This window comes from Triturus cristatus, chromosome 8 (genome assembly GCF_964204655.1).
Source record: "Triturus cristatus chromosome 8, aTriCri1.1, whole genome shotgun sequence".
In the NCBI taxonomy this organism is placed as follows: domain Eukaryota; kingdom Metazoa; phylum Chordata; class Amphibia; order Caudata; family Salamandridae; genus Triturus; species Triturus cristatus.
In genome coordinates, this window is record NC_140591.1 from 1,476,173,640 (window position 1) to 1,476,199,165 (window position 25,526).

The 25,526-nt window shown below is 48.0% G+C and overlaps 1 protein-coding gene across 2 annotated transcripts in view; it reads left to right on the forward strand.

The window, feature by feature from the left end:
* The window catches only part of RELT (RELT TNF receptor), a 176,349-nt gene that overhangs the window by 56,916 nt on the left and 93,907 nt on the right, over positions 1–25,526 (forward strand). The gene's annotated exons all lie outside the window — the stretch shown is intronic.

A 25,526-nucleotide genomic window follows, 5' to 3' on the forward strand; every position in this document is an offset into this window, starting at 1 on the left:
AACGCTTCCCACTATGCACGTGTGCTGCACTGTACATCACACATCCAACGTGGGAAAGCTTCAGTTAGTTTAGGCCTGGTATTTTGCACTGGAAGGGGAGTGTAGTGTGTCCGATCCTCTATCTAGAGGTTTGCTATGCACTCACTGGGTCTTGTGACCAGTAGACTAAAAACGTGTCCTAGGGGCTTATCTACTTTATTCATGCAGTCCCTCGGCACTTGATTAAAACCAGAGAATTGCATGCTCTGACATGTATGTTATGGATGGTCAACACGTTTCAGTGCCAAAGAATATTGTAGCACCTTCCTCAGGGCAAGGGGACCACAGTTTCGCTGCATCATATGTCCTCTGGGTGATCGCCTGCCGGTGGGCAGCCGTATCAGCTGCTGTTTACAGTCATGGCTTCATGACCACCCGCTTTGCCGAAAGTCCCTCGTATCACCAAAGCACCTCCTTTGTCGCTCAAGGAGGCAAGCCCAGGATAAGGCCAGAAGCCATGTTTGGAATGAGTTGCCTTCTTCGTAATGTTTAATCTGGAAGTCCTAGGCAGAGGTAACTATAGTCCATCCGAGTTGGAATTACCGCCTGGGTCACAGTGTGCGCCTGGTGACATCGGATCCACATACAAGGCGGGAGAGGCCATTAAGGAACCAATGGCGGTTGATACCCACAGGGGCGGACCTATACGAAGAGTACGCTTGCGTTATAAAATAGTTCCCCGGGATATATAGTAGGAAAGGTGGAATTCTGGCCGCCCAGCAGAATGGCGATATATGCGGAGACTGGTGGGGTTTGCTGTGGATAGCTCAGTGGGTTGAGCACCTTCCATGCTCCCACTGCAGGTTACAGGCTCGAATGTAAGTAGGAAAATAACTTCATACATGTTCATTCTTCTAAATTGATAAATCCCAGTAGCATTAAGTTTAATACCAATTCCAGGTACTATTAAGAGGTGAGGACCGTTCAGCTGGCATTGAGCGCCGTGTATCCACTCAGTGTTATTATTGCAAATTCTCGTTTCTTGGAAGAATCTTTCCTTTTGTAAACTTTTCATCAGCACGTGACAGTAGCCAGGGCAACGGGCGAGAAGAGACTGGCACAGACAGTGGGTAAAATGAAGTGTATATTTTTAAAGCCAGAATGTTCTGGAAAGTAGAGGCTGTCATGCTGTCCCTCTGAGGTGTGGGCAAGGTTGTTTGTACAAATGTAGTATGCTTGGAATTTGGAAAACTGTTTTCAGCGTTAACCAGTGGTTTACAGATTCTCAGACCGATGTACGCATTGTTTGTGCATCTGTGATGTTCTGGGAGAGAGAAAGAGAGAGAGACAGAGAGAGAGAGAGAGAGAGAGAGAGAGAGAGACGTAAGTAAGGATTGGGCCAGAGGAGGAGTAAAGATTGCAGAGGTGAGGGACAGGAGTGAAGATTGAAGAGTATGGGGGTAGACGTAAACACCGGGAAAGCAGAGGGGGTGGTTGTAAAGAATGTGAGGTAAGAGAGGTTTGGAATAAAGAATTGAGGTAAGAGAGTGTGGGGGTAAAGAGTGGGAGCAGAGTCACAGTATGAGGACAGAGGAGGGAAATAAAGAGTATAAGAGCAGAGGGTCCCGGGGAAGAGGCTGGGGGAGCAGAGGAAGCTGAAGTAAAGTTTAGGGGGGAGAATGAGTGCAAGTAAACCTTGGAAGAGCCAAGAGGGCCGAAGAAAGATTGGGAGGACGGAGGGGTTGGGAGTAAAAAAGAAGAAATATGAGTAGGGAGTGGAAGTAAGCACTGAGTGAAGAGGAGGTGAAGATAAATAGTGAGAAAGTGAAGGGGTGAAAGTAAAGATTAGGAGAGAAGAGGGGTGGCAGTAAAGACTGGAGTAGCAAGGGGGAAGGACTGGAAAAGATGGATATGGTGGAAGTAAAGAATGGAAGATCAGGGTATGGTGGAAGTAAAGACTAGGAGAGCAGAGGAATGGAATTAAAGATTGGGAGAGTGGGAGTGGGAGGCGGAGGTAAAGATTGGGTGAGTGGGAGGTAGAAGTAAAGTTTGGGAGCGTGGATGTGAAAGCGAAGGTCTGGAGAGCAGAGAAGGTTGTAAAGAGTGGGAGGTAAGAGAAGATGGAAGTAAATACTCTGAGAGCAGACAGGGTGGGATTAAAGACCGGGAGAGCAGGGTACGGACACTGGAAGATAAGATTGGTAGCGCCCACTACTGTGGAAATAAAGACTTAGAGAGCAGGGTATGGTGGAAGTAAGGACTAATGAGCAGGGTATGGTGGAAGTAAGGACTAAAGAGCAGGGTATGGTGGGAGTAAGGACTAAAGAGCAGGGTATGGTGGGAGTAAGGACTAAAGAGCAGGGTATGGTGGGAGTAAGGACTAAAGAGCAGGGTATGGTGGGAGTAAGGACTAATGAGCAGGGTATGGTGGAAGTAAGGACTAAAGAGCAGGGTATGGTGGGAGTAAGGACTAAAGAGCAGGGTATGGTGGGAGTAAGGACTAAAGAGCAGGGTATGGTGGAAGTAAGGACTAAAGAGCAGGGTATGGTGGAAGTAAGGACTAAAGAGCAGGGTATGGTGGGAGTAAGGACTAAAGAGCAGGGTATGGTGGGATTAAGGACTAAAGAGCAGGGTATGGTAAGAGGAAAAATTGGGAGAGTAGGGTATAGTGGGGAAGTAAAGATTGGAAGAGCAGGGTATGGTGGAAGCAGTGCTTAATTTGAGCTGGTGGCTGCCGGTGGGGGCTACTGGTACTCATTTTGGGGGGCGGTACTTATTTTTCTGCATCAGACATTTACTAAAGAAAGAGAGGGAAAAACACACAATGCAGAAAGACGAAGGGAGAGAAAAACTGAAAAACTGTCACCAAGGGAGAGAGTAGAACCTGCAAGAGTGAGCTGAAGGGAGTGCTGTGCCTGATAGAGAATTAAAGAGGCCTGAGTTGGATTCATGTCTACGCAGGCTCCGTAATTGGGGCTGGCTCACTTGCACAGACTGCAGGCTTCTTAGCAAAGCCCTGGGCACCGGCACTCATTCCTTTACAAATTAAGCAGTGCACCATGAAAGTCAAGATTAGGAAAGTATGAAATGGTAAAGTTTAGGGGAGCACGGTATGATTGAAGTCACGAATGGGAGGGTATGGGTGGAATTAAAGATTGTTAGGGAGCAGCTGGTGGAGGTGAACTGGAAGAGCGGGGGGAATAGAAGTAAATACTGGGGGAGCAGAAGGTGCGGAAGAAAAGGACAGGAGTACAAGGCACGATAAAAGAGACTTCGGGGGCAGCTACGGTTAGAAGTGATGAGGTGTGTGCCGGTGCCGAGGGGAAAAGCAGATATGGCCGGGTACTGGTTTCTAGCTTAAGAGGGTGTCATGTCAAATTAGTTTTCATAGATATTTTAATTGTCACCTTTCTAAGCTCCATTGTGATATTGCTTAATAATTTATCTTTTAATATAGCGCTTCAAACCGCACCTCTGCCGTTTCTAAATAAGAAGGGAGTTACTGCACATTTGATGTCAGCGCCGAGCGTCTAGCTCACTGAGCTATCCGCAGGCACAAGGCTGTGCGCCTAACTGTAATGAGTACAGATTCGATCTAGCAGGAACCATTGGGCACTGGTTTTCGGGGGTGTCCGCGCCGTAAAATCAACAGGCCAGTGCCTTGGAGACTCCCTCGCGGCAGTGGCGTAACATTAGCCCCTGTAGGGGAGGGGGGGGGGAGCTCCAGGAGGTCCTCTCCAGCACTGTTGACGGGCTGATTGGGTCCTGGGGTATCCTCTAGGTACTTTGCAGGAGGGTGCCCCAGGTTCCGGTAGCCACTGCCTCGCGGCGGATGCATGAGCCCCCTTCATGTCCACATAGTCTGCTTTTATGAACCTACATAGCGCCTCTCTATAAATATACACGTGCTGTTGCTCCCATGGGAGCGGCGCTACACGCCTCGCCCGTTAGCCATGTCAGTTTGTAAAGCTACATCCTTAATTACACCTTTCAACAAAGGTCTTTTGAAGTTATTTCCCCTCCCGGGCTACAGGTGAGCGGTTGGATACGGAAGTAGGACGCCATTTAAATGTTGAAGTTCCTGCACCTTCTCGCCTTTCAACGAAGAAAGGGAAACACCTTTTTATGTGCCGTGAATCAAAAAACAAATCGTTTTCACTTCGCGGGAAATGTGTGCCACGTTTTTATTTATCTGTGAAGCAAGTGCGTCTTCTGGCTTCCACTGCTACAAGAAGTTTAAATACCCGGGGGTCAGGAGGTCATTGCTCTACGTCGCACATTGCTGAGTCAACACCTGGGGATCATGGAGGCATTCTTTAATTTGTAATCATTTGGTCACACTGTCCTCATAAACTGAAATGACTCCATACTTATAGCTATGGGAGGGGTAATCTTGGTCGCAAACCTGTTCTGGAATTTGAAGTGGCCAGGCTGCCGCGCTGGTTATTTTAACGTGACACTAAAGGGAGCGCACAGCTCTCTGCACGAGGCACTCTCGCTACTGAGCTATCTCCCCGCCCAGAGTGCACCACGCTGCGAAACAGGAATGTCTTCTTCGTGCACGTACATGACAAGAGTGTCCCTACAGGAGTCATTTGCGCCCTTGCTGCCTGCCTGCAGGAGGCCAGTTCACGCGGACGGACATCCATTCGCAGGCCTCTTGCCAGTGTGAAGGAGACAGGCTTCCCAAGTGGTGTTGTACAGTGTGACAGACGAGGTGCGACTTACACCGACTGTCCTGGGACCACCACGTCTGCCTCAGCAGTGCAAGTGTCCTTCTCACAAACACACCACACAGGCACGGGTGCACCACGTCTGCCTGCCGCAGTGCAAGCCTCCGTCTCACAAACACAATACACCACCCCTCACAGGCGCACCACTTCTGCCTCAGCAGTGCAAGAGTCCGTCTCACAAACACTCCACACGCACCTCACAGGCACAGGCGCACCACGTCTGCCTCAGCAGTGCAAGCGTCCGTCTCAAAAACACATCACACCACACACGCGCAGGCGCTACACGTTTGCTTCAGCAGTGCAAGCGTCCCTCTCACAAACACACCACACAGGCACGGGCGCACCACGTCTGCTTCAGCAGTGCAAGCCTCCGTCTCACAAACACAATACACGTACGCAGTGGCGAGCCACGTCTGCCTCAGCAGTGCAAGCGTCCCTCTCACAAACACACCACACCACACACGCAGGCTCTACACGTCTGCCTCAGCAGTGCAAGCGTCCGTCTCACAAACACACCACATCTCACAGGCACGGTCGCACCAGTGTACTTCAGCAGTGCAAGCGTCCCTCTCACAAACACACCACACAGGCGCGGGCGCACCACGTCTGCTTCAGCAGTGCAAGCCTCTGTCTCACTAACACACCACACGCACCTCACAGGCACGGGCGCACCACATCTGCCTCAGCAGTGCAAGCCTCCGTCTCACAAACACAATTCACGCACGCAGTGGCGAGCCACGTCTGCCTCAGCAGTGCAAGCGTCTGTCTCACTAACACACCTCACAGGCAGGGGCGCGCCACGTCTGCCTCAGCAGTACAAGCCTCCGTCTCACAAACACACCACACACGCGCAGGATCTACACATCTGCCTCAGCAGTGCAAGTGTCCCTCTCACAAACACACCACACAGGCATGGGCGCACCACGTCTGCCTCAGCAGTGCAAGCGTCCCTCTCACTAACACACCACACAGGCACGGGCGCACCACGTCTGCCTCAGCAGTGCAACCCTCCGTCTCACAAACACAAACCACACACGCAGTGCAAGCGTCCATCTCACAAACACACCACATCTCACAGGGGGCACTTCCCAGGCAGAACCTCAAGGCACAGGAGCAGCGGAAGTTGGCGTGATGCGCTCCTAATGTAGGCAAATGTCGGACTGCGTAACTTCCGATACCGGGTCAGGCTGTAAAAGCGCCTGCAGGCGGACATTCATGACTTTACACAAACTAACTTTACACTACACGCCGCCACTGACATCTCACTCAGCTAATTCGTGCAAATTATGGACACATTTCAAATCGGCACTAAAGGTGCAAACAGAATCACAAAACACGATTATTTAATGGCTGTATCAGGAAGGACACGGCAAGCGGAAACCTGACGACGGGCACTGCAGTTCTCTGTTGTGATTTGTGCAGAGACGGCCTTCGCTAAGACGGCGCCCTGGGCAGGGAGACATTAGGCGACCATGCTGACGTAGTGAAGTAAATGCAGCAGCAGGGGGTCCCTCTTGTGCCCTGGTCAGTGCCTGGATGAGCAGGGACTGGCCCCTGAAGGCAAACATCCCCGGACCTCCCCCAGCTCACCTCAATCACTGATGGCTCAGCTGCCTGGGGGGGGATGATGGTTTCGTTGATGTGTGTCAGCAGGGGTCAGAGGGTGAAGGGAGGGAAAGGGCGTGGGCTAAAGGAGGGGTGTTAAAGACATCCCGCCATATGACAATGAAGCACCAAAACCACTTAAAACTCACTCAGAAAGGAGCAGGCAGGGACCGAGGGCAAGACTGGAGCAAGACGAGAAGGGCGCTGCTGTTGGCATTACCGTAATGCACACAGCTCGCGCGCCCCTCAGAATATTGCAGCCCTGGGCCGAGGCTCAGCTCGCCCATGCTAAAGGCTGGCCTTGTTTGTACATAATAAGGTTTAGCTACCAGCTCCATATCAGGCCTCCGTGTTCCACTCTGGGCTTTTTCTTACTAAATCATTACATTGTGAGGGTTAGTACCCACCAATGTAATCGAGAGTTGCCCTTAACCAATCGAACCAAAGCACGTGACAACAATGAACTGTAAAAAAACGGACCCAGTGGCATGGAGGTGTGTGGTAACCTTACACATACCACTATCAGAGCAAAGGGAACAGCAGACAAATGGAAGTCCAGCCAAAATGGCCGCCACGTTTTCGTAGAGCAATTGGACCATCTTGATATCTGCTGACCAGCAGTGAGGTTAGTTAAAGGGTACATTCACCAAGTCGAGTAGGGATTTATATGGGAGAGATAGGTACATATCCTTCCAGTGTGGAGCAACCTAGGACCCCCAGCAGCGCACACTTCCATCACACATACTGGTGCCCAACACAACAATGTGAGGAAGTTTTTGGTGTGTTTCTTCCCACCACATTTTTGATAGACTTTTGTCAGGCCACCACTGCAGAATTTGTAAATACGCATCATAATGTATTCACCCCATTTCAAGTTTGGGTGAAAAAACCCTATGATTTTGTCACCACTACAATCCCTCTCGTTTAGAGCCACGCTGTTTTGCCGCTACATCGCAAAAACATTTTAGTGTTTTACTGCGTCAGTATTAATTGTTGTGTGTTTTTTCCCACGATTGTTTAGGACATAGGGTGAATAGTGAATTCTAATCTGGAAAGGACCGTCTGAGGGCAAATTGGTGAACATGGCAGCATCGTTGTTTCTCAGTGCCAGGCTTCCGTTTAACAGTCCAGTACATTCTATGAATGGTAGTTTTCGTTCGCCTCCATTAAACAAAATGTCCAAAGTACACTGGTTTCTAGGAAAGGGCGGGCTGGAATAAAGTGTTCCCTAGTTTCCCTGCATAGTACAATAGACAAAAGTACCATGGATGAGAATGACTGCAGAATGGGGGGAGCAGCCCATTTAGGAGGGGTGCATTCCATGTGTTATAGCCATAGATCAGGTGTGCAGCGACCATAGGGTAATCAAGCTTTATAAACCCACCTGGGCTGGGCTCACTGGGCGAGGGCGGCAGTCCTGCTTGATCAAAAGTTATTCTGTCAGAGAATGGTGCCGCTTGACGAGGTTGCGTTTGTTCTTTCTAAGTGTCTACTGTACCTGCAGATGCAGGGAAAGAAGGCTGCAACCAACCACTGCTGTCCCCTTAGGACACACAAATACAAACAGCCGAAGGTGGGCAGCAAAAGTTGCAGTTTATTGTTTGCAGTTTTTAGGACAGAAGCCAAGCAAGCCCAGAGCACCCAGAGAGTGTCCCCTCCTCCTGCAGATCACAGCCTCAGGCTCACACCTCACAGCCTGAAATAAATGCACACACCCACCATTTAAAGCGCTGCACTCTGTTTTAGCAGACATTTTCTTTCTTGCACTGGGGCTTCCACATAGGTCTTTATTTCTGGCATTACAAATGAATTTGACTGTTTTTGATGTATTGTACCTTGTTTGCTGTGTATGCGTGCAATATATTGAGTGCACAATGAGGGTTGCATTGTGTTTTAGGGTGGCGAGATTTGCAGAATGTGTTGTGGGTTAGCTGGTTTGCAGAGTTTGTCGAAGGTTTGTGGTTTTACTGAGTATGTTAGGGTTGCACTGTGTGTCAGGTGTCGCCGCAGAGTGGGCTGTGGTCAGTGGGTTTGCAGTGTGCCCCTTTGGTGGTCACAGGCTGCTCTGAGGAAATGCACACCAGGAAAACAGGGAGCCACTCCGCAGCACCAACAGAACATAGCCGTCCTTGCCCCCGGCCGGTCCTGCCCCTGCTGTTGCTTGAGTTTTTTATAAGCAATTTTGCAGAGGTGAACAGCAATAGCAGCTAAACATTTAACTCTTTCTGTGTCACTTCAGTGTCCGAACACCATGATCTTACCGGAACACGTGGTATAATAACAGTTATGTGTTGCACCGGTGACCCAAGGAGCTAATGTGCCCACTCCAAGGATTTGTGTTTGCCCCCCATACTCACATGTTCGATTCCACATGGGTTTATATAGCCTTTCATCCTTCTGAGGTTGATGAAATGAGTACCATTGAGCTGAGGAAGCATTACCACTGAAGAGCACAAACAAACTCTGGGGGTTGAACTTGCACTCTACTAATATGTGTTCTATGTTTTTTGGTAATAAAAACTCTCAGAAATGTTCATCTACAAACAATGGTGCAGTGTTCCGTCAAACAGGCTGAACACAACAAAAGGCAGGACCGCAGGAACAGCACTGCTAGACGAAAAACAATCCACCTCATGACACCGCTGGCCTGGAACCCCTTCATATGGCCATGCAGTTCTAAAATGACTGCTGAGGGGGCACCACTGGCTCTGTAACCCCAGGAGACGGAGCAGCTATGAGCTGCCTGCTGGGAACAGGCATGGAGACCAGCTGACAACCTACACCTCCCCCCCCCATTTAAGCTGGCCTCATATCTGACATTGCAGAACGTGTCAGCTATAAAAGCGAACTGCAGCCCACTTGAAAGATCCCCTCTCCCAGCAACATTTAAAGGAAACATCGTAAATGAGCTACAATTGCAGGCTTTGTGTGTCCTGGTTCTTTTTGGAGAAGAAATTTAAGGTGTCAGGGCAGTACTTTTAGCCTTACAGCACCTTGAGACCCTCACGGGTGAGTAGCGCACTTTATAAATCCCCTGATTTGATTGAGTTTAGAAGTCAAACACAACAAGCATTAAAAATGCAATAGGTCTCGCCTTTCATTAAGTTAAAGCCATTTGCTTTGCTATACAATACCATTAGCAAAGCAAATTGCTTTAACTTAATCAAAGGCGAGACCTATTGCTTTTTCAATGCTTGTTTAGGAATTGTGGCCTGCGTACCGTTCAGGTGGTACCAGTACCACATGGTCGGTTGTAGAGCTTAACACACAAATGTCAACTCAGGACACAAGAGTTTTGCTTGTATGGATCCCTCCCTTTCTAAGCCCCTGCCCCCCCCCCCCTCCGTTTCATCTTTCCAATCCTCAGAGGTGAGTTAAGTTTGTGGTGCCTGACTATCCCGATGTCACGTGTCATATTGTTCATGCCTTACAGCGAGGTACGTGCCCTCCTGGGCCAACTGTACTATCCAGCCTGCGTAGCACCTCCGTATAGTTTAGCTAGGACGTGTCATTCTGGTTCAGGCCTACAGTTCAGCCAGCACATGTCATCGCCGAGTATCGCGCAGCATTTGACACATCCTCCATCTGCGAGTCCTCTGCCAAACCTCCCGCAGACGTTGATAAATCGTGCTGCTCGCGTTGCCTAACATTGCTTGGGGGGTGTTGTTTATTTTTCCCACTGCTGTTGAACTGTTGGGGATAATAGCATCACGCTAAGTGAGTTTAACTGTATGTGAATAAGTCAAGTGCGCGTGGGGAGGACAGGGAGGTGGGACCCGGAAGTCCCGCCTACCCTCGCGCCTCGACTGCGAGAACTACTCTGACTGGCACAGCGTCCCGTGGAGGAGGCAGGGATGCTGGTCCACTATGCGGGGGGTGTAGATCAAAAGGGGTGACGGAATGCAAGCGACCACTCACATTGAAAAAAAGACAGAAGAAATTAAGAAATGTGGGATGGAAGAGGGTCTGAACCACAGAAGGACGGAGAGAGCAAGGGAAGGTTTAAAACGGTCATTATCGATAAGAGCTCCATGAGATGAATGTAGAGATAAAACAAGTATCAAAGGGGAGATGGAAGAGTGGATTTGAGGTACGGTAGAAAGGAAGGAGGGTGGACGGAGTAATTGGGCTATTGGAAGGAAACAGAAAAGATAAAACAGGGAACATAAAATGAGAGAGGGTCTGGTAGAGAGGAAAGGCAGGCGAGTAAGTAATACATGTGGGATGGGGAGCTCAAAGGGGAAATGAAGTGAGAAGGGAAGGTATAACTCAGACGTAAAAAAATAATGAAAGAGAGGAAGAGAAGGGAAGAGAAAGGGGGCAAAGGAAAAGAAGGCAAATAAACAAATGCATGAATAAAAGAAAGACAGTTGAGGGTAGCATCACATGAAAGAAAACAAACGCGAATGTTGAGCGCGCGCGAAAAGTGAAAGTAGGCTGTGCGCGCGAAAGTGAGTGATCGCGGCTGTACATATTGCAAAGCTGCTGGCTGCGCGTGTGCACGCTCGCGGGAACGCAGGCTTGTCGCCAGCCAGCAGCACTTTCTAAACTCACATACTAAATGTCTCTCCGAGCAGCGCATGTGCGCTGACTCAGCGAGACCTAAAAAGGGGCTACAGAAGGACTAAAGAAATACCAAGGGTGCCCTCCACTCAAAGTATCAGTACCAACAACAAAGCCCTTGTTACTTGTCAGACCCAACAGAAATTATATAAAGGTATTCATAGGACACCAACCTCAAGCCAACATCATTTCTAAGTGGAGGTCATGCTCCAATAACAATTCAGAGACAAACCCTGATCCCAGGTGTGATACTTTTTTCCGAGCCCAGAGCCAAGGGATCTACACATCAAGAATTAGTAAATATATGTATAGGGAGTGCCTCACGTAAGCGACCACCAGGAGTTATCAACTGGCTCGCTGCAACATCATCGGCCACTTTGCTATATTAATCTAACACTAATGGTGCTCAATAACTTTTATATAAACAACCAAATACCCTCAACCTCCTGTCACCCTCATTAAGGAAGAAAATACAATGCTATCCTCTTCACAGAAAACACTAAAAACGAGTCATATACGGCATATCACATCCATCTGTATTTTATGCCTATGCTCATGATTAAAAACGAAATTGCATGTTTCGACCATTTTATTGTGAACGGGCGACACGTTTCACTGCCACACAACTTACTGGCAAACTCATCAGGGCATGAAGACCAATACTCATCCAATTGTGCACCGGACCATATGACCCCTAGGTGAACGCCTAACAGTAGGCCACAGTAAAACACCCTTTGACCATGAGTTGTGGTTGTGGCCGGCGCTGGCAGACCGCATTAGTGATGGTGCCCATCTCCCGAAACCACATGCACAGATTAAACACTGGGGGCTTATTTGCAAGTACCCTGCGCTGCCGGTGCATCACTTTTAATATGGGAAAAAGTGACGTTCTGCCGGCACAAAGGGCTTGTAAAGAATCCCCTGGGTGTGTAAGGGCAAGTCCTCAAAACAGAATAGGGTGGGAATTGTGAAGAGAGATGGATAAAGGACAAGGAAGTGCTACGCGAGTGTAGGATGAGGGGCAGAGGAGGAACTTCTGAGCAGTGTAGGATACAGGGGCTGTCGTACTATTGTCGAGAGGTGTGGGAGATGCCGGGAGGGAGGAAGAGGTAATGAAGAACTGTTTGGTGACAATTACATATTCCTTCTCAATTTCTCTTATGAATGATCAGCAGTTTTCCATTGTGCTGACGTTCACGCTCCACTATGGGCGAGTAAGAGACCAAGAGAGAGGCCCAAAGATTGATGCAAGAATGAGAGACCGAGAGAAAGACTCATAGAAAGAGTGACTGGGAGAGAGACAAAGAACTTGTAATACCCAAGAGTGATACTGAGTGAAAGTAACCCAGTAATGGCTTAGCATGTCAATGATCAGGGACTGTGGTTGTTGTCTGTCCTAAATTATTATGTTTCTCATTTGTATAATTCTTCAAGTGACGTAAGGGGTCCTCAAAGCGCTGCCGACAGGCGGCAAGAGAAGGAGAAATGAGGGCCGAGGCGAGAGGAATTGAGGAGAAACACTAAAGGGAATGAGAAGGGAGATTTGCAGGTGGAGTGGTTTCCCCAAGACAGAAGAAACAGTGAGTCACAGATACACTGCCTTAGGCTCTAACCACTAACAGGCAGGGAGGGAAGGAAGGAGCGGGAGAGAGCAGATATACGTGTGTGGGGTGGCGGATTTAGAGCTTAGCGCAGGGTGTACCAGGGCGGCCATGAGAGCCGCTGAGAGCTGCGAGACGGTCCGTCTTTCCAGAGTGTCTGCAGTGAAACCTTTCATGCCCCTACCTAGGACACTGTGCTGTGCCCACAGATGAAGAGGGACAGCTAGAGCTGGAGGGACGGTGGGGCTGCTGGGAGGACAGAGACCATCAGGGTTAGAAATGTCGGGTTTGAGGAGTTCATAGGCAGAAGGAAAGCTTCGGGACGATGGTCCTTGAAGAACAAGATTCTGTTGGCTGATATTTTCGCTAAGGGTGTTTCTATATTCTATTCTGCTTCTTCTAATGTTTCTTGTTAGAGCTGCAGGTTTGGGTTTCTGGTCTTTGCTGTGGAAGCACCATGGATGCTTGCGCTTTCTGATTGGGTTTGGTGTTCGGTGTTGCTGTACTGCCAACATCTTTTCAAATGTGTGTTGCATTTTAGACCATGGGGTGTCAAAACCAAGGATATTTGAGGAGCTGAAACTCAGGGTTACTGTGCATTACCAAGGATTGCAGCTTCCGCATCCCGTGTGCTAACAGTGCCTGAACATGAGCATCTGCCCATGACCGCAAGAGAGGTGTCTCGACTACTGGCGTCCTGCCTGATGCTGCTGAGACTCATCCCAAAAGGCCCAGTGTGGTTACGAATATTTCATTTGCCTTTGACTGTCCTAGAAAATGAAACACAGAATTCTGCATCCTACCAGGTCACTGCCCCAATGTGCATTCAAATGCAACGTTTAACAGTGTTACATCGCTGTCCCCAATGGGTAATTTTGACACGTGCTCTGAGGATCACTGCGCCCCTACAATTCAAAATCTTAGCCTCTCCTCCCCAAAGTTTGGGTCTAGTTGCACCCCTGCTATATATCAACACTAATCCTTTATGGGTTCCGGAGTAGCATGCTACTCACCAAAAAAGCACTTCAACACCCCATCAGGATTAACAAGTGATATATAAATGCAAATCTATTTCCCTCTTCTATCCCCCGCTATCCTTCTCACTCCAAATAACTAACATATCCACCACTCTAATTACTTTCATATTTCAATAAACTAATTCACCACTAATCCTTTATGGGTTTCCGGAGTAGCGTGCTACTCGCCCAAAAAAGCGCTTTGACACCTTGTCAGGGGTAGTAGGCGCTACATAAATGCAATTCCAATACAATATGCAAGAGGGTCAGAGAGATGTTGGGTTGAATACAGTGTCTTCAGGGCGCTCTTTTTTTTCAACGCACTGTGAGTACCCACAAATCAGAAGGGATCTAGGGCAACAGAGACTGTTCTATCCCCTCCCCCACCTGCCTCTGCAGCGTCACCGCCGTTTCCACAGAAACACGTTGACTCACCTGGCGTCAGGAATGCTGACGGAACTGGCGCCATCACCGGCGCTCTCTGCCTGGCAGCTAATTACAGCCCTTAATGGACACAGGCACCATCAACGTGCATGACAGATAAATTAAAAAAATATGACCATCATTGTTACTGCAAATAGAAACATGCCACTGGCCCCCGCCAGCGAAGGCCTTTATGTGGAGTGTGTGACGTTTTGGGACCCTTGTGGCAGCCGTAGGGACCACACACTGTGCCGACATCTGGGCCATCCAGCTATTTTACCTTGTGGTCAAGCCAGACATAACAACTTGTTATGTCTGACCGGACCACGTAGCTGGGTTTGTTGTTACCGATTACTTAACATACACGTAGAGTGGACTTTAGTCCACCTCTTGCTAGTAAACCCTCTCACCTCATGCTATTGGCTGTTTGGTGTATCATTCCACCTCCTATGGAGCGTCTGGATTGCGGTCCACGAGGGCCTTTTGGTGCCAATAAAAAAGGGTGACTAGCAGCACATCATGCAACCCCACTTTTATGCTGGTAGCAATGAAGTGCCACATTCTGCCACTTAAATAATGCAACAAAACAAAAATCATTTATTAATGTCTTTTAAATAATGCAAAAAACGTTCATTTATTATTGTCACTTAAATAATGCAAAAAACGTTCATTATCGTTGCTTAAATAATGCAAAAAAAACGTTCATTTATAATTTAGACAACCCTAATTGCAAAAGGAGAGTTCTGTTCTGGTGCTGATGGTGCAACCACAAGACAGGATGCTGAGCGGCGAGAAGCAGGCTTCGGCTGTTACCTGCAGAGCACAACTTAGCTTCTCGGAGGGCTGGAGCATGTTTTCATCTTCGCTGGGTCGGAGTGTTTTTCATCAATTTGGGTAGTATTTGAGCTGCAAGGAAGAGATTTATAATTTGTCAATATGATCATTCTATTAAGCATTGTTTGAATATCTCTGTCTGACCTCCATGCCCTGCTTGCATGACCCCGTGTGCAGGGACAGAAAATACTAAACCTCTTTTTCTCGTAATGTAGAAAAAGTTAGTGAAGTACCCGAAAGTCTCACAACAAAAAATAACAAGCATTTGCAATGCAATAGGTCTCGCATTTAAGCGAGTTTAAGCTATTGGCATTGTAAATGACAATGCCTATTATTTTTGTTTTTTAAAACATAAATAAAAGTCATTGTCATTTACAATGTCAATAGCTTAAACTTGTGTGAATGCGAGACCTATTGCATTGCAAATGTTTGTTTAAGTGTAAAACTGAGCCGCTTCAAAGACACCGTGCTCGGTTTCTTTTTTTCTTTTTTTTAAACTTTAACACGGAGCGCAGTGTCCTTGAAGCCGTGCTCGGTGGTAAATTAAAAAAATAAAGAAAGAAACCGAGCGTGGTGTCCTTGAAGTGGCGCCGCACTCAGTTTTAAAGTTAAAAAAAAACAAACCAAGAACAAACAGAGCGCGGTAGCCCTGAAGCAAGCACTGCGCTCACTATGAAAGTTTAACTGAAAAATAATAATAAACAGAGTGTGGTGTCCCAGAAGTGGACGCCGCGCTCAACATGAAAGTTAAATATAAATAAATAAATAAACTGAGCAAGGTGTCCCTAAAGCGGGCGCCGCGCTCAGGAAACAAATACAAAAAAATAGCATCCGCTAGTGTCCCCATAAGTGCCCATAAACAAAATAGTGCTGACTCCCTAGATAAAGCCGACTGTGTAACGTGCCAAGTAAAAGGTCCAGTCGTTATGGGCAGTAACAAATGGCGACAAGGCGGTAACAAGGAGGGCCTAACACGCCTCATAATGAATTGGAAGCCAGCATTTACCAAGGACAATTACGCCAGCCAATGAAAAATATGGGAGGAGAGTGGGCGAGGCTTCCACAGCATACTCTACTACAGCAAGCCTCACAGAGCGAGCAGCACATGCTCGCTGCCGCTAGGCTCGACCTAAAAAGTAAGAGAATTTCAAAAAACTGGAACTCTGCCCCTCATACACTGCTTTGGGCCGTGCACGTAACACCACAGATGACATCACAGATAACATCACCCACTGCGGATCAGTGATATGCAGCTGCCAACAGGAATAGGATTCCCACCCTGGGGGCTTGGGTAAGGGGGGAGGGAGGCGATGGAAGGGGCCATACAGGATAACATTACTTGAGCTGTGCCTCAGAAATGCTAGCTACGTGCTCACCCTCAGCTGTGATCTTGGGCTCAAGGATAGATGGCTACCCCCAGGAATTCCACAGGAAGCTTGTGTTTCACCAGAAGAGCTCTGGCCTCTAACTGCGTGTGCATTCCAACTCCAAACCCTAGCCTTGACAAGTGGTGGACAGGGCCACTGGAATCATGCAGTATGTGACAAGTTTAACAAAATTATGCGGCAATATATGTGTTGCAATGCAGCATATTTTGAAGCGGCGTTCGCTAGTTTGTCACTTTTACACATTAACACTGCACGGGCAAAGTTTACACCAAAATGCAGCAATAAGCAACTGAAAGGTGACCAGCTTCTGTGTGACAAAGTCTGCTGCCGCGCTGCAACACATTGCAGCATTTTGAGTTACTTTTGATCCTGGTTGTGCTAGAACATTTTTTGTTTGTACGTTAAAATCTACAAAAAATGCACAATATGATGGCTCATATGGGAATTGCGGCCAAATCCATAATTATGCGGAAAAACGCCATGCCCAGTGAATTGGCCTTACGGTACCACCACACGAGGGTACCGGATTGCAAGAAATTCTCTAGTTAAGGCCTTGTTAGTGAGGCGTGGCAAACTGTCATGTTGTCTGGGGCTATGAAATTCCTTGCTCCAGAGCTGCAGACAAGCTTCGGCCTACACTCATTTTCATTTTTTTTAATGTGTCAAGAGATTAATGCTCATAGGTTTGAAGCGACAGAGGATTACGCGGATGCCAATTAGCAGTGGGTGGCAGAGGGGCTCTGCTCGCTGTGATAAGAGTGCTTTTCAGTCCCACTGACTGGCACATAAGTGAGAAATGTGCCACCAGGCCCAGGGAGTGACGTTAAGGAGATATATCCTTACAGTGAAAAGCCCTAAAAGTTCAACGTATAATTTTTCCTGATAATCCCTCAAAAGGCATCACCAGTCTCCTGACATTCACATAAATATTCGGTGGCATGAGTTTCTCGCTTGTGCTCGGTGATGCAGTGAGGGGGTAATTACACCAGACTCAAAGCTGTCAACAGTAACTCCTGCAGCTGAACTCTGCATGGGTTTGCCTGAAATGGGCTTAAATCATGTAACTAAATGAAAATGCAGTCCTTTGCCTGCAGTAGGTGCTTCCGTGCTGTTTGTACCCACAAAGTGTAACTATCCCAAGGTGAAAGCTGTAGGACACCCCAACAACTCCCCTTCACGGAGGAAAACCTCTATTGTGGGTCCCAGAATGTAGCATTTTTTTATTTAGTTCTCTCCTTTACTTATCTTGAACATTGATTCCGTTCACATTTAAGGATTTCAGATGGTTCTGACGTCACCACGGAGGACATGCTCCAGTCCTCTGCTTTTCTTTCCCAAATTGCTGTTTTCAGGTATATCCGTTCAAGTAGATCAACTGATAGGAACCAGTACTACAAGTCCCAGAATGCACTACACCGTTTTCCATGACATGCAGTCGTTGGGTAACCTTAATTAAAAGGCGTGGGGATCTGACTCTTTCACACACACAGATTTCTTTCGAATGTTTTTTTTCTGAATACAGACACACTTCAAACCAGGACCGGTCCTTGGCATGAGTGAACTGGGCCTCGGCCCAGGGCGTCTATATTCTGAGGGGCGCACAGAGCTGTGTGCATTAAGATTATGCCAACAGCAGTGCTCCGCTCCAGCCCGCTCATTGTCCCTGCCTGTTCGTTTTTGTCTGATTTGCCAGGTTTGAGTCCTTCATTATCCTATGGCAGGTGATATTTGAACACCCCTTTAGCCCCACTTCCTTGCCCCCCCTTCACCCTCTGACCCCTGCTGACACACATCTTCAACAAAACCTTCATATCCGCCTGGAGCAGCTCAGCTATCAGTGATTGAGGTGTGCTGGGGGAGGTCCGGGGATGTTTGTGTTGGGGGGGGGGGGCGGTTCTCATTCCCTGCTCATCCAGGTACGACCAGTGAGCACAAAGGGGACCCCCTGCTGCCTCATTTAATTCCCTGCCATCAACAAGGGCGCCTAATTCCCCGCCCTCACTGCCTCCTTAGCACAGGCCGGCCTGCTTCAAGTCAGACCTCCATAATGATAATCTACCACTCAGGCGAGGCGAGGCTCGGATCCTTTCTTCCTGTCCTCTGGCCTTGAGTGAAGCGTGGGAAATGCTAGATGAGGGCGATTCCCCCTCTAGGGGCCGGTGCTCGACAACCTATTGTGAACACAAATGCACGTTTACTCACAGACTTCCACCCAGAGCTGAGCCCTGCTGAAGGGTCGTGTGACGAAACGAGTACTGGCCCCTGTGGGTCAGGAGGCCCCTGGCACGGCGGGGGCAGGGCGAGGCCTAGTGACGCCCCGGGCCGGCTGAAGGCCACACACCCGGCCACACGAAGGAGAAACCGGCCCGAGGTGCCGAGGAGACCGCGGAGTGGGTGGCCACAGTGGAGGCCGAGAACATGAGGGTGATGAATCATACACGTTTTGATATTCTGTGAGGAGGTGACAGTTTTCCCCCCCTCTGGGTGAAGTACTTGTGCTTCGAAATCCATCGCAAAAGCTTTCCCGGGCGAGGTGGAATGGAGAGAAATATTACAGAAGTGAAAGAAAACGTTTTAGGGCCTCATTGCGGATCTTTTGTGCGCTGTTTTCTGAGCTTCCTGAAGAATGTTCTGGAATGTTCCCACTCTGGGCCTAGGAAGGAGAGGGGAAGCAGAAACAGTCATTTTGCGAATAATTTAAACAAAAACAAAAAAGTGAAGGGATTCCACGTGAACCCGTAGTCTGGAAGGACGCTGCTTCCACAGGATTTATCACCATTCACCAGAGCATCGTGATTTCACATGGAACACGCCATGGTGCAAAAGGCTTGTTGGGTTAGGATGACTGAAACGTCAGAACAGTCGAGATGTGGTTCCTGCTCCGCCGAAGTCATTGTGCAACATCTGTGCGCTCCAGGGCCGTGAGCTCTCTTGCAACACCTCGAAAACTCCTCTTTCTGTGACGTCCACACAAGTCCTAGCTCTCGCCCAATGACATTCGTGTTTAGCAGCTTACCCTAGACATCGGGTGTGGGACACCCTGTGACAGGGGAATGAATGTACTTCATTCACTCACAAGAACGACGAACTCTCTAACAAGGAAGTCCTGATCTAGAATTTACCGCCCGGAAAATAAAGTCTGGGGGGGGGGGGGGGGGGGGGTGGTATGGTGGCCTAAAAGGCGGCAGTAGGAAGAGACGAGCAAGCCATGACAAAGATATTCGATGCCTGGTTCCAACGAAACATGTCCTCTGATAAACAGCATTTTTATCAAGGTTACAAGTATTAGATAACTTCTCTCTCTCAGGAACACAAAATATCCCCTCTTCCACTCGGAAACATTACACATCACCCGAGTTTTTTTTATGTTTAGTTCTATATAGCAGGAACTTGACCCGAAGGTACCGGAGCGCTTTACATGAGCACCAGTTGCGTTACAGACGGACACGTTCATTTTTAGGCACAGGGAGATTAAGTGATTTGCCCAGAATCACAGGAAGTTAAGCGTCCCTGCCGAGACTCGAACCCGGGTCCCAAGCTTCGAGGTCCTTTCCATGATTAAAACATTGGTTATCCCCCATTTCCAAGAAATGTAAATATTCTCTCCTCCACCCAGGGGGATATGCTCTCCTATGCTGCTCAGATATGTTAAGCATCTCCCAACCTACTGAAGGATGTTACACATCTTCCTTTCCTGCTCAGGAACATAAAATATTTCCTTTGTTACTCAAAAACAATACATATCCCCCTACCACTCAGAACCATTTGTTATCCCTCTCCTGCCCAGGAACATAATATACCCTCTCTTACACCCAGGAACATTAGACACCCTCTCCTGTTTTAGAATATTGTTAAGCCACCACTTCCAGTCAAAAAATGTAAAGATCCTTTATTCCACCCAGGAATATTAGGTACTCGCCTGTTGCTCATGAACATGTCTCGCTCTCCTGCTGAGGAACATCAGATACAAATAGGCAAGGGGAGAGAAGAATAGGGGAGAGAGCGAAGGAAGAGGAGAGGTAGAGGAGAATAATGGAGGGGGGGGGAGGGTATAGGCGGCACAACGGGGAGCCGAGGAAAAACATTGTCCGACATCCGGCTGGGTAGGTGACGGCCGAGGGGTGAACCAGAGCCAAACTCCTCTATAGCTGTGTGGGACAGCTCCACTGGTCATCGGCCAGAGGTTGTTCGGCCACCGCAGTACATACAGAAAGGTTATAGTTTCCGCCTAGCGGGCATAGTCCAAAAAGTTCCATCGAGCTCGCCGGTCATGGTGTACAGTGCTGTGCTCCCAGCGGTAATGGGGTAAAAACCCAGGCCTCCGCTGAGTGAGACTCCCTTGTCGCTGTGGACTCTTTCAGAGGGGTCTCTGAGACTCCAGGACATAAATGTTGGCTCCCTCCCCAACAAGGGGAGAAGGAGTGCTTCGGAAAGGGGCCCACTCGTGGTGGCCATTATTAGAATATTGGTGTGTCATATTAATGCTTACAAGGCAGAGGAGAATCGTCCATCGCAGCGCGGTAATCGCAGGCGTCCAAGAAGTGGGTCGATAGAGATATTTTGGAGCAGTCGAGGGGCCGCCATTTTGAGGAGGACAGAGCGGAGGACAAGATGCATGCCGTAGCAACAGGGCACGGCAATCAAAGCAATCAGGGCCTCGCCATTTTAAAGCTTACAAGGCAGAGGAAAGCCGGCCATCGCAGTGCGGTGATTGTAGGGATAGATAATGGTGCGTGGAGGCACAACATCTGAACGGCAATTAAAAGGATATTCCCCTCTTGCTCATGAACATTAGCTATCTCCCCTCTTCCACTCATGAACATTAGATTTCCCTCTTCCACTCATGAACATTAGATTTCCTACTCCTCAATTCTGGAATATTGCATATGCCCCCTTTTTTCCTGGAACATTAGATACCAATTGTCCCTTCTCAAGAACATTATATATTCTCCCTCCTGCTCAGAAACATCAGTTCCCCCCTCTTGTTTAGGAACATTGTATCTCTCCCCACCACACTCCCCCCAACTCGGGAACATTAGATATGGCCCTCCCCTACTCGGGAACCTCTCTTGCTCAGGGACATAGGATATCCTCTCCTGTTTTCTGGAGTACAAAAGGAGCCACTATGGGTGTTAGACAGTAGCGGCTGGCAGGGAACAAGAGAGGTAGGGCAGGAGTGATGGTGGGGGGTCACGAGGGTGGTGCAATTTTTTTAAAAAACACTTACCTCTTTGCTGCAGTCCCTCGTCTTCTCTCTGTGGGGAAGCAGGAAGCACACAGGCTCCCTTCCCTAAGCCAATCACAGCGTCGCAATGCAACGTTGTGATTGGTCTGAGCGCCGTGTCTCTGCACTCAGACGGGAAATGGGAGGCTGGGCATGTTCCCAGCCTGGCTGTGTAATGCAGACTGTTGGGGAACATGAAAGGTGCGCATGATTGTTTGGTCGAGTACAGCAATTACTCCTCCTAGATGTCACTCCACCCAACCTAGCTGACACCAAAATAATATGATAATAACAGAAATAATTTGTGTTATCATCATTTTATTTTTGCATTTTACACTGCTCGGAGAGCAGTGGGGCGACGCTCCTCCCGCCTTAGCAGAGGAGCCGCCACTGGTGTCAGAGCACTGGACCTAGAATTTAATAAACTTACCAGCAAGCATTGGCAAAGCCAATCGATGTGGTGTTGGCTGCCAGGCTTTTGCATTTGTCAATGCATGCTTTGTCATAGTTTATTGTTGTACAAGCCCTCGTCATTCTAAAAAAAAAAGCATTGTCTGAAAACAAAAATAAGTTTCTTTGGTTCTATAAAGCACACATTGCCTGAACCTGGCACTAAAGGGGCCCACTTTGTGAGTGGATATTCTCCTTGTCAGTGGTGCCGAAGACTGTCACTCACAGTGGAGTTAGCCAATGGCTGAAGTGGGCTGACCCACTGCCCCCTGCTGCAAGCTGTAATTGGATGGAAGAAGATTTTGAGGGACCCAATAATAGGCCTGTGACTGGACAGAGCTATTTGAATTTTCAATGTGCATATAACATGTATATAATTGTAAAATCCAAAGATCTTGGCTAACACCAGGCCTGAAAAAATGTGTGAGCTACAAGGATCAAGAAACAATGCACAGCCTTGTGTCATGATACAAACAATTTGAGTGCACGTGTCTGGAGGTGTACATCCCTTATTGTGTTATTGGGGACAAGCGTTGCCCTGTCTGCCAGGCACTGCAAACAATCACCTTTGATTTGCAGAAACAGCAGAAAAGGGTGCTCTGGTAAGATCCGAAGCTCAGTGTGGTCATGCGCCGGAGGCAGAGGAGTTCTGCTCAGACGATAATGACAGCTTCCGCTGCACGTGGCTACTCCCACCCTTCCACGCTTGATAAAACACAATCGAGTTACGTAATATTACTTGCGGCCCTTCACTCTACATGATAATTAATATTACCATCAAAGAGAAGTCTAGAGAGCGGCGTTTGTAATTATCACGAGAGGTTACCTTTTCGCACGAGTTGTTACCTAACCTGATGCTTCCCATTCACACCAACGCTGCACGTGCGGCTGCACGGGTTGTTCCATTGTGCAGCGGGGGTGCCGAGCACCCATTGTTCCAAGCCACCCCCGCAGAGCTCCATTGTATGGAGCCGGCCTGTCCGGAAAGCAAGCTGCTCCCTCAAGTGGATTTCCGGGTGCCAGGAATGTGAGGCAGTAATGGGGCTCGCGGCTCAGGACTAACCTGATTCAACCGGCAGAAATGCTTTCTAATTACACCGGCGGGCCTGGGATTTACAGGATTTCGCGGTTTCTATTACACACATTCAGGATTTTCCCCCCGGAGTAGGCCAGTCGCGGATTATTTCAGGCTGCAGTCAGTACCTCGGCATTAGAGACTTATCATAGAGATATACATCGGTCGGATAGCTCAGTGGGTTAATACACTTGCTGCAGAGATTTGTGAGTAACGTGTGCGGATCACAGGTGTGAATCCTAGGCGCGGTGACTCCGGTTATAACATCGAGCACATCAAGCTCTGGAAACAACAGCCATGAGAGATAGTTACGTTTGGGGTGGGTGTTATTTATTAAATCTAATTTATTGTAAACAACATTGGCGTAACAGAGGTATAAAACAATAAGATAGTTATATGAGTAAATGCACCTACAGTAGAGATTTGAGAGTAATCTTTGCATCACTGGTATTAATTCTAGCATGTTCGATACAGCTGCTGTGGTTTTTTCTCAAGTTGCTGAAATGACCACATCGAGCACAGGTAGTTCAGTTCTGTTTATCTGGTCTAACTTACCATAAGCAGCATTGGTGTAACCGAGGTGCAAGACGTTAAGATAGTTCGGCGGGCTCGTGCACTTGCAGCATATATTTCAAAGTAACCCGTGCATGATTGGTTTTAATCCTAGTATGGTTGACTCAGCATTTTGTTTTCTCAAGTTGCTAAAACGAGCTCTTAGCCAAGATCGTTATTTAAGGGCAGCACCAAGAGATAGTTCAGTATGAGGTGTGTACTTCTTAGTTATTAGCAGGGCCACTGGCTGCAGGGAGGAACAAATTATGCGGCAGGGGTGACTACATTATGCAAGAGGAAAAGAGTTATGCAACCTAATGCGTTACATTTTGTGATGGTATTACTTCATAATTGTGTCAGTTTTTCAAATGTTTTTCAAATGTTAACACTTCCAGGGCAAAGTTTCCCTCATTTGTACCAGTTTAACATTGAAATATATTAATAAGCAATTGAGAGATGACCAGTCAACCTTTGCAGAGGCCGCTCCACTGTGCAGCAAAACAGGTTGCCACAATTTTAATAACTTTTTATCCATATGACCTAAAAACATGTTTTCGTTAAAATCTGCAGAATATGCAGCAATTGATAGATTATGTGGCAACTGCGACAAACCAATGATTATGCAGAAAACTTTGCAGAAGTAAAATTGCATAATTCCAGTGGCCCTGCTTTTAGAGAGTGAAGAGGTTCCTGTCGGGCCAGGCAACAATTCATAGAAAAAAAGAAAAGACAAGATGTCCCTCAGGGGTATTGCCCCAGTCTCTTCTCCACAGTCATGCGCACGGAATGTTGCCACTGGGAATGGCCCACATGCAAACTAAGAATAATATATATTTGACATGTATCACTTACTATCGGTTTTGCGGCGTTGAAAATCATCGGTGTCACATTTATACAAATTAAGCAGGCCTTTTGGCTAACTTTTTCCCACACTGTCCTGAGGCCAAAAAGCTGACATTATTGCTTCACTTGCTGTGTTTTGCGGTAAATAAACCAAACAACAAATTGCACTACAGAACTCGTCGGTATTCATTCAACCTCAGAAGGATGAAATACTATGTCGGCCCTGCCGAGATTCTGCAACCTGCATATTGGAAACACCTCGGCAGCAGATCATCTATATCTCGCTGTGTTATCTTACCGCCTACTTAACTTACCGTATTTTTGCCTTTTCAAAGCCTGTGTCTGGATACCTAATCAAGCTCCCAGGTGGGCTTGGTTCAGGAGGCTGAGCAAGCCCTTTCGTACTCTGCTGGGGCAGCTTCAGGTGTGACCCGGAAAATCTGAGAGTCCTGCCGACCCACAGATCATGTTTGATGGCACTGCCTGTGATACATAGGCAAGGCGACCCGCGCACAGAGGCCTAACGTCACAGCCAGACCGGTTCTGTTCCACCACATCAGTCCCTCACAGGCCACCAGACAATAGCAGGGCTGGGATGGGAACCGAAAAGGGTCATACCAGCTCCACTTGGCCGTGAATGGCGTGGTCTGACATTCTTCTGGGAAGCTGGAAATTGTTTCAGGGAAAATGGGTCCAGATGGGCATTTTATAGCACGATTTTCCAAATGCATTTATTGAAAAGCCAAAAGCTTTGCACGCTGTTCGGAAAAGGAATATATGAAATATCCCAAGAATCCGGGTTCTATAGAAAAAACCTAGGAGGGTTGTTTCTGAGTATCAGCAAATAATTCTCTGTGTATTAGAAAACGTGATGGTTCCCTTGGGCTCACTTTCAAATCTGGATCCCTCAGTCCGCCCAGCCATACAAGCAGCCAGGCCCCAGCCCCCCAGCCTCCTGGGGTTTTCCCATCGTCCTGGGTGGCCACAGGACGAAGGGAGCTGGAAGCCAGAGACACACGTGGAAAGATATTCTTGGAGGAATAAATATACAGTATGGGAATGGCTTATTTTTCCCTCAGCCCTACAAAGGGTGCAATGCCCTCTCTACTGGCAACTTAAGCTAAACTCTTTTCAGGACTCACGGCAAACCCTGCCATTGAACCTAACCCCGAGGCACAGGTTTGCAAACATTGTGCACTGACGCAACCCTGCGCAAAATGTTTTGGGGGATATACTTTCC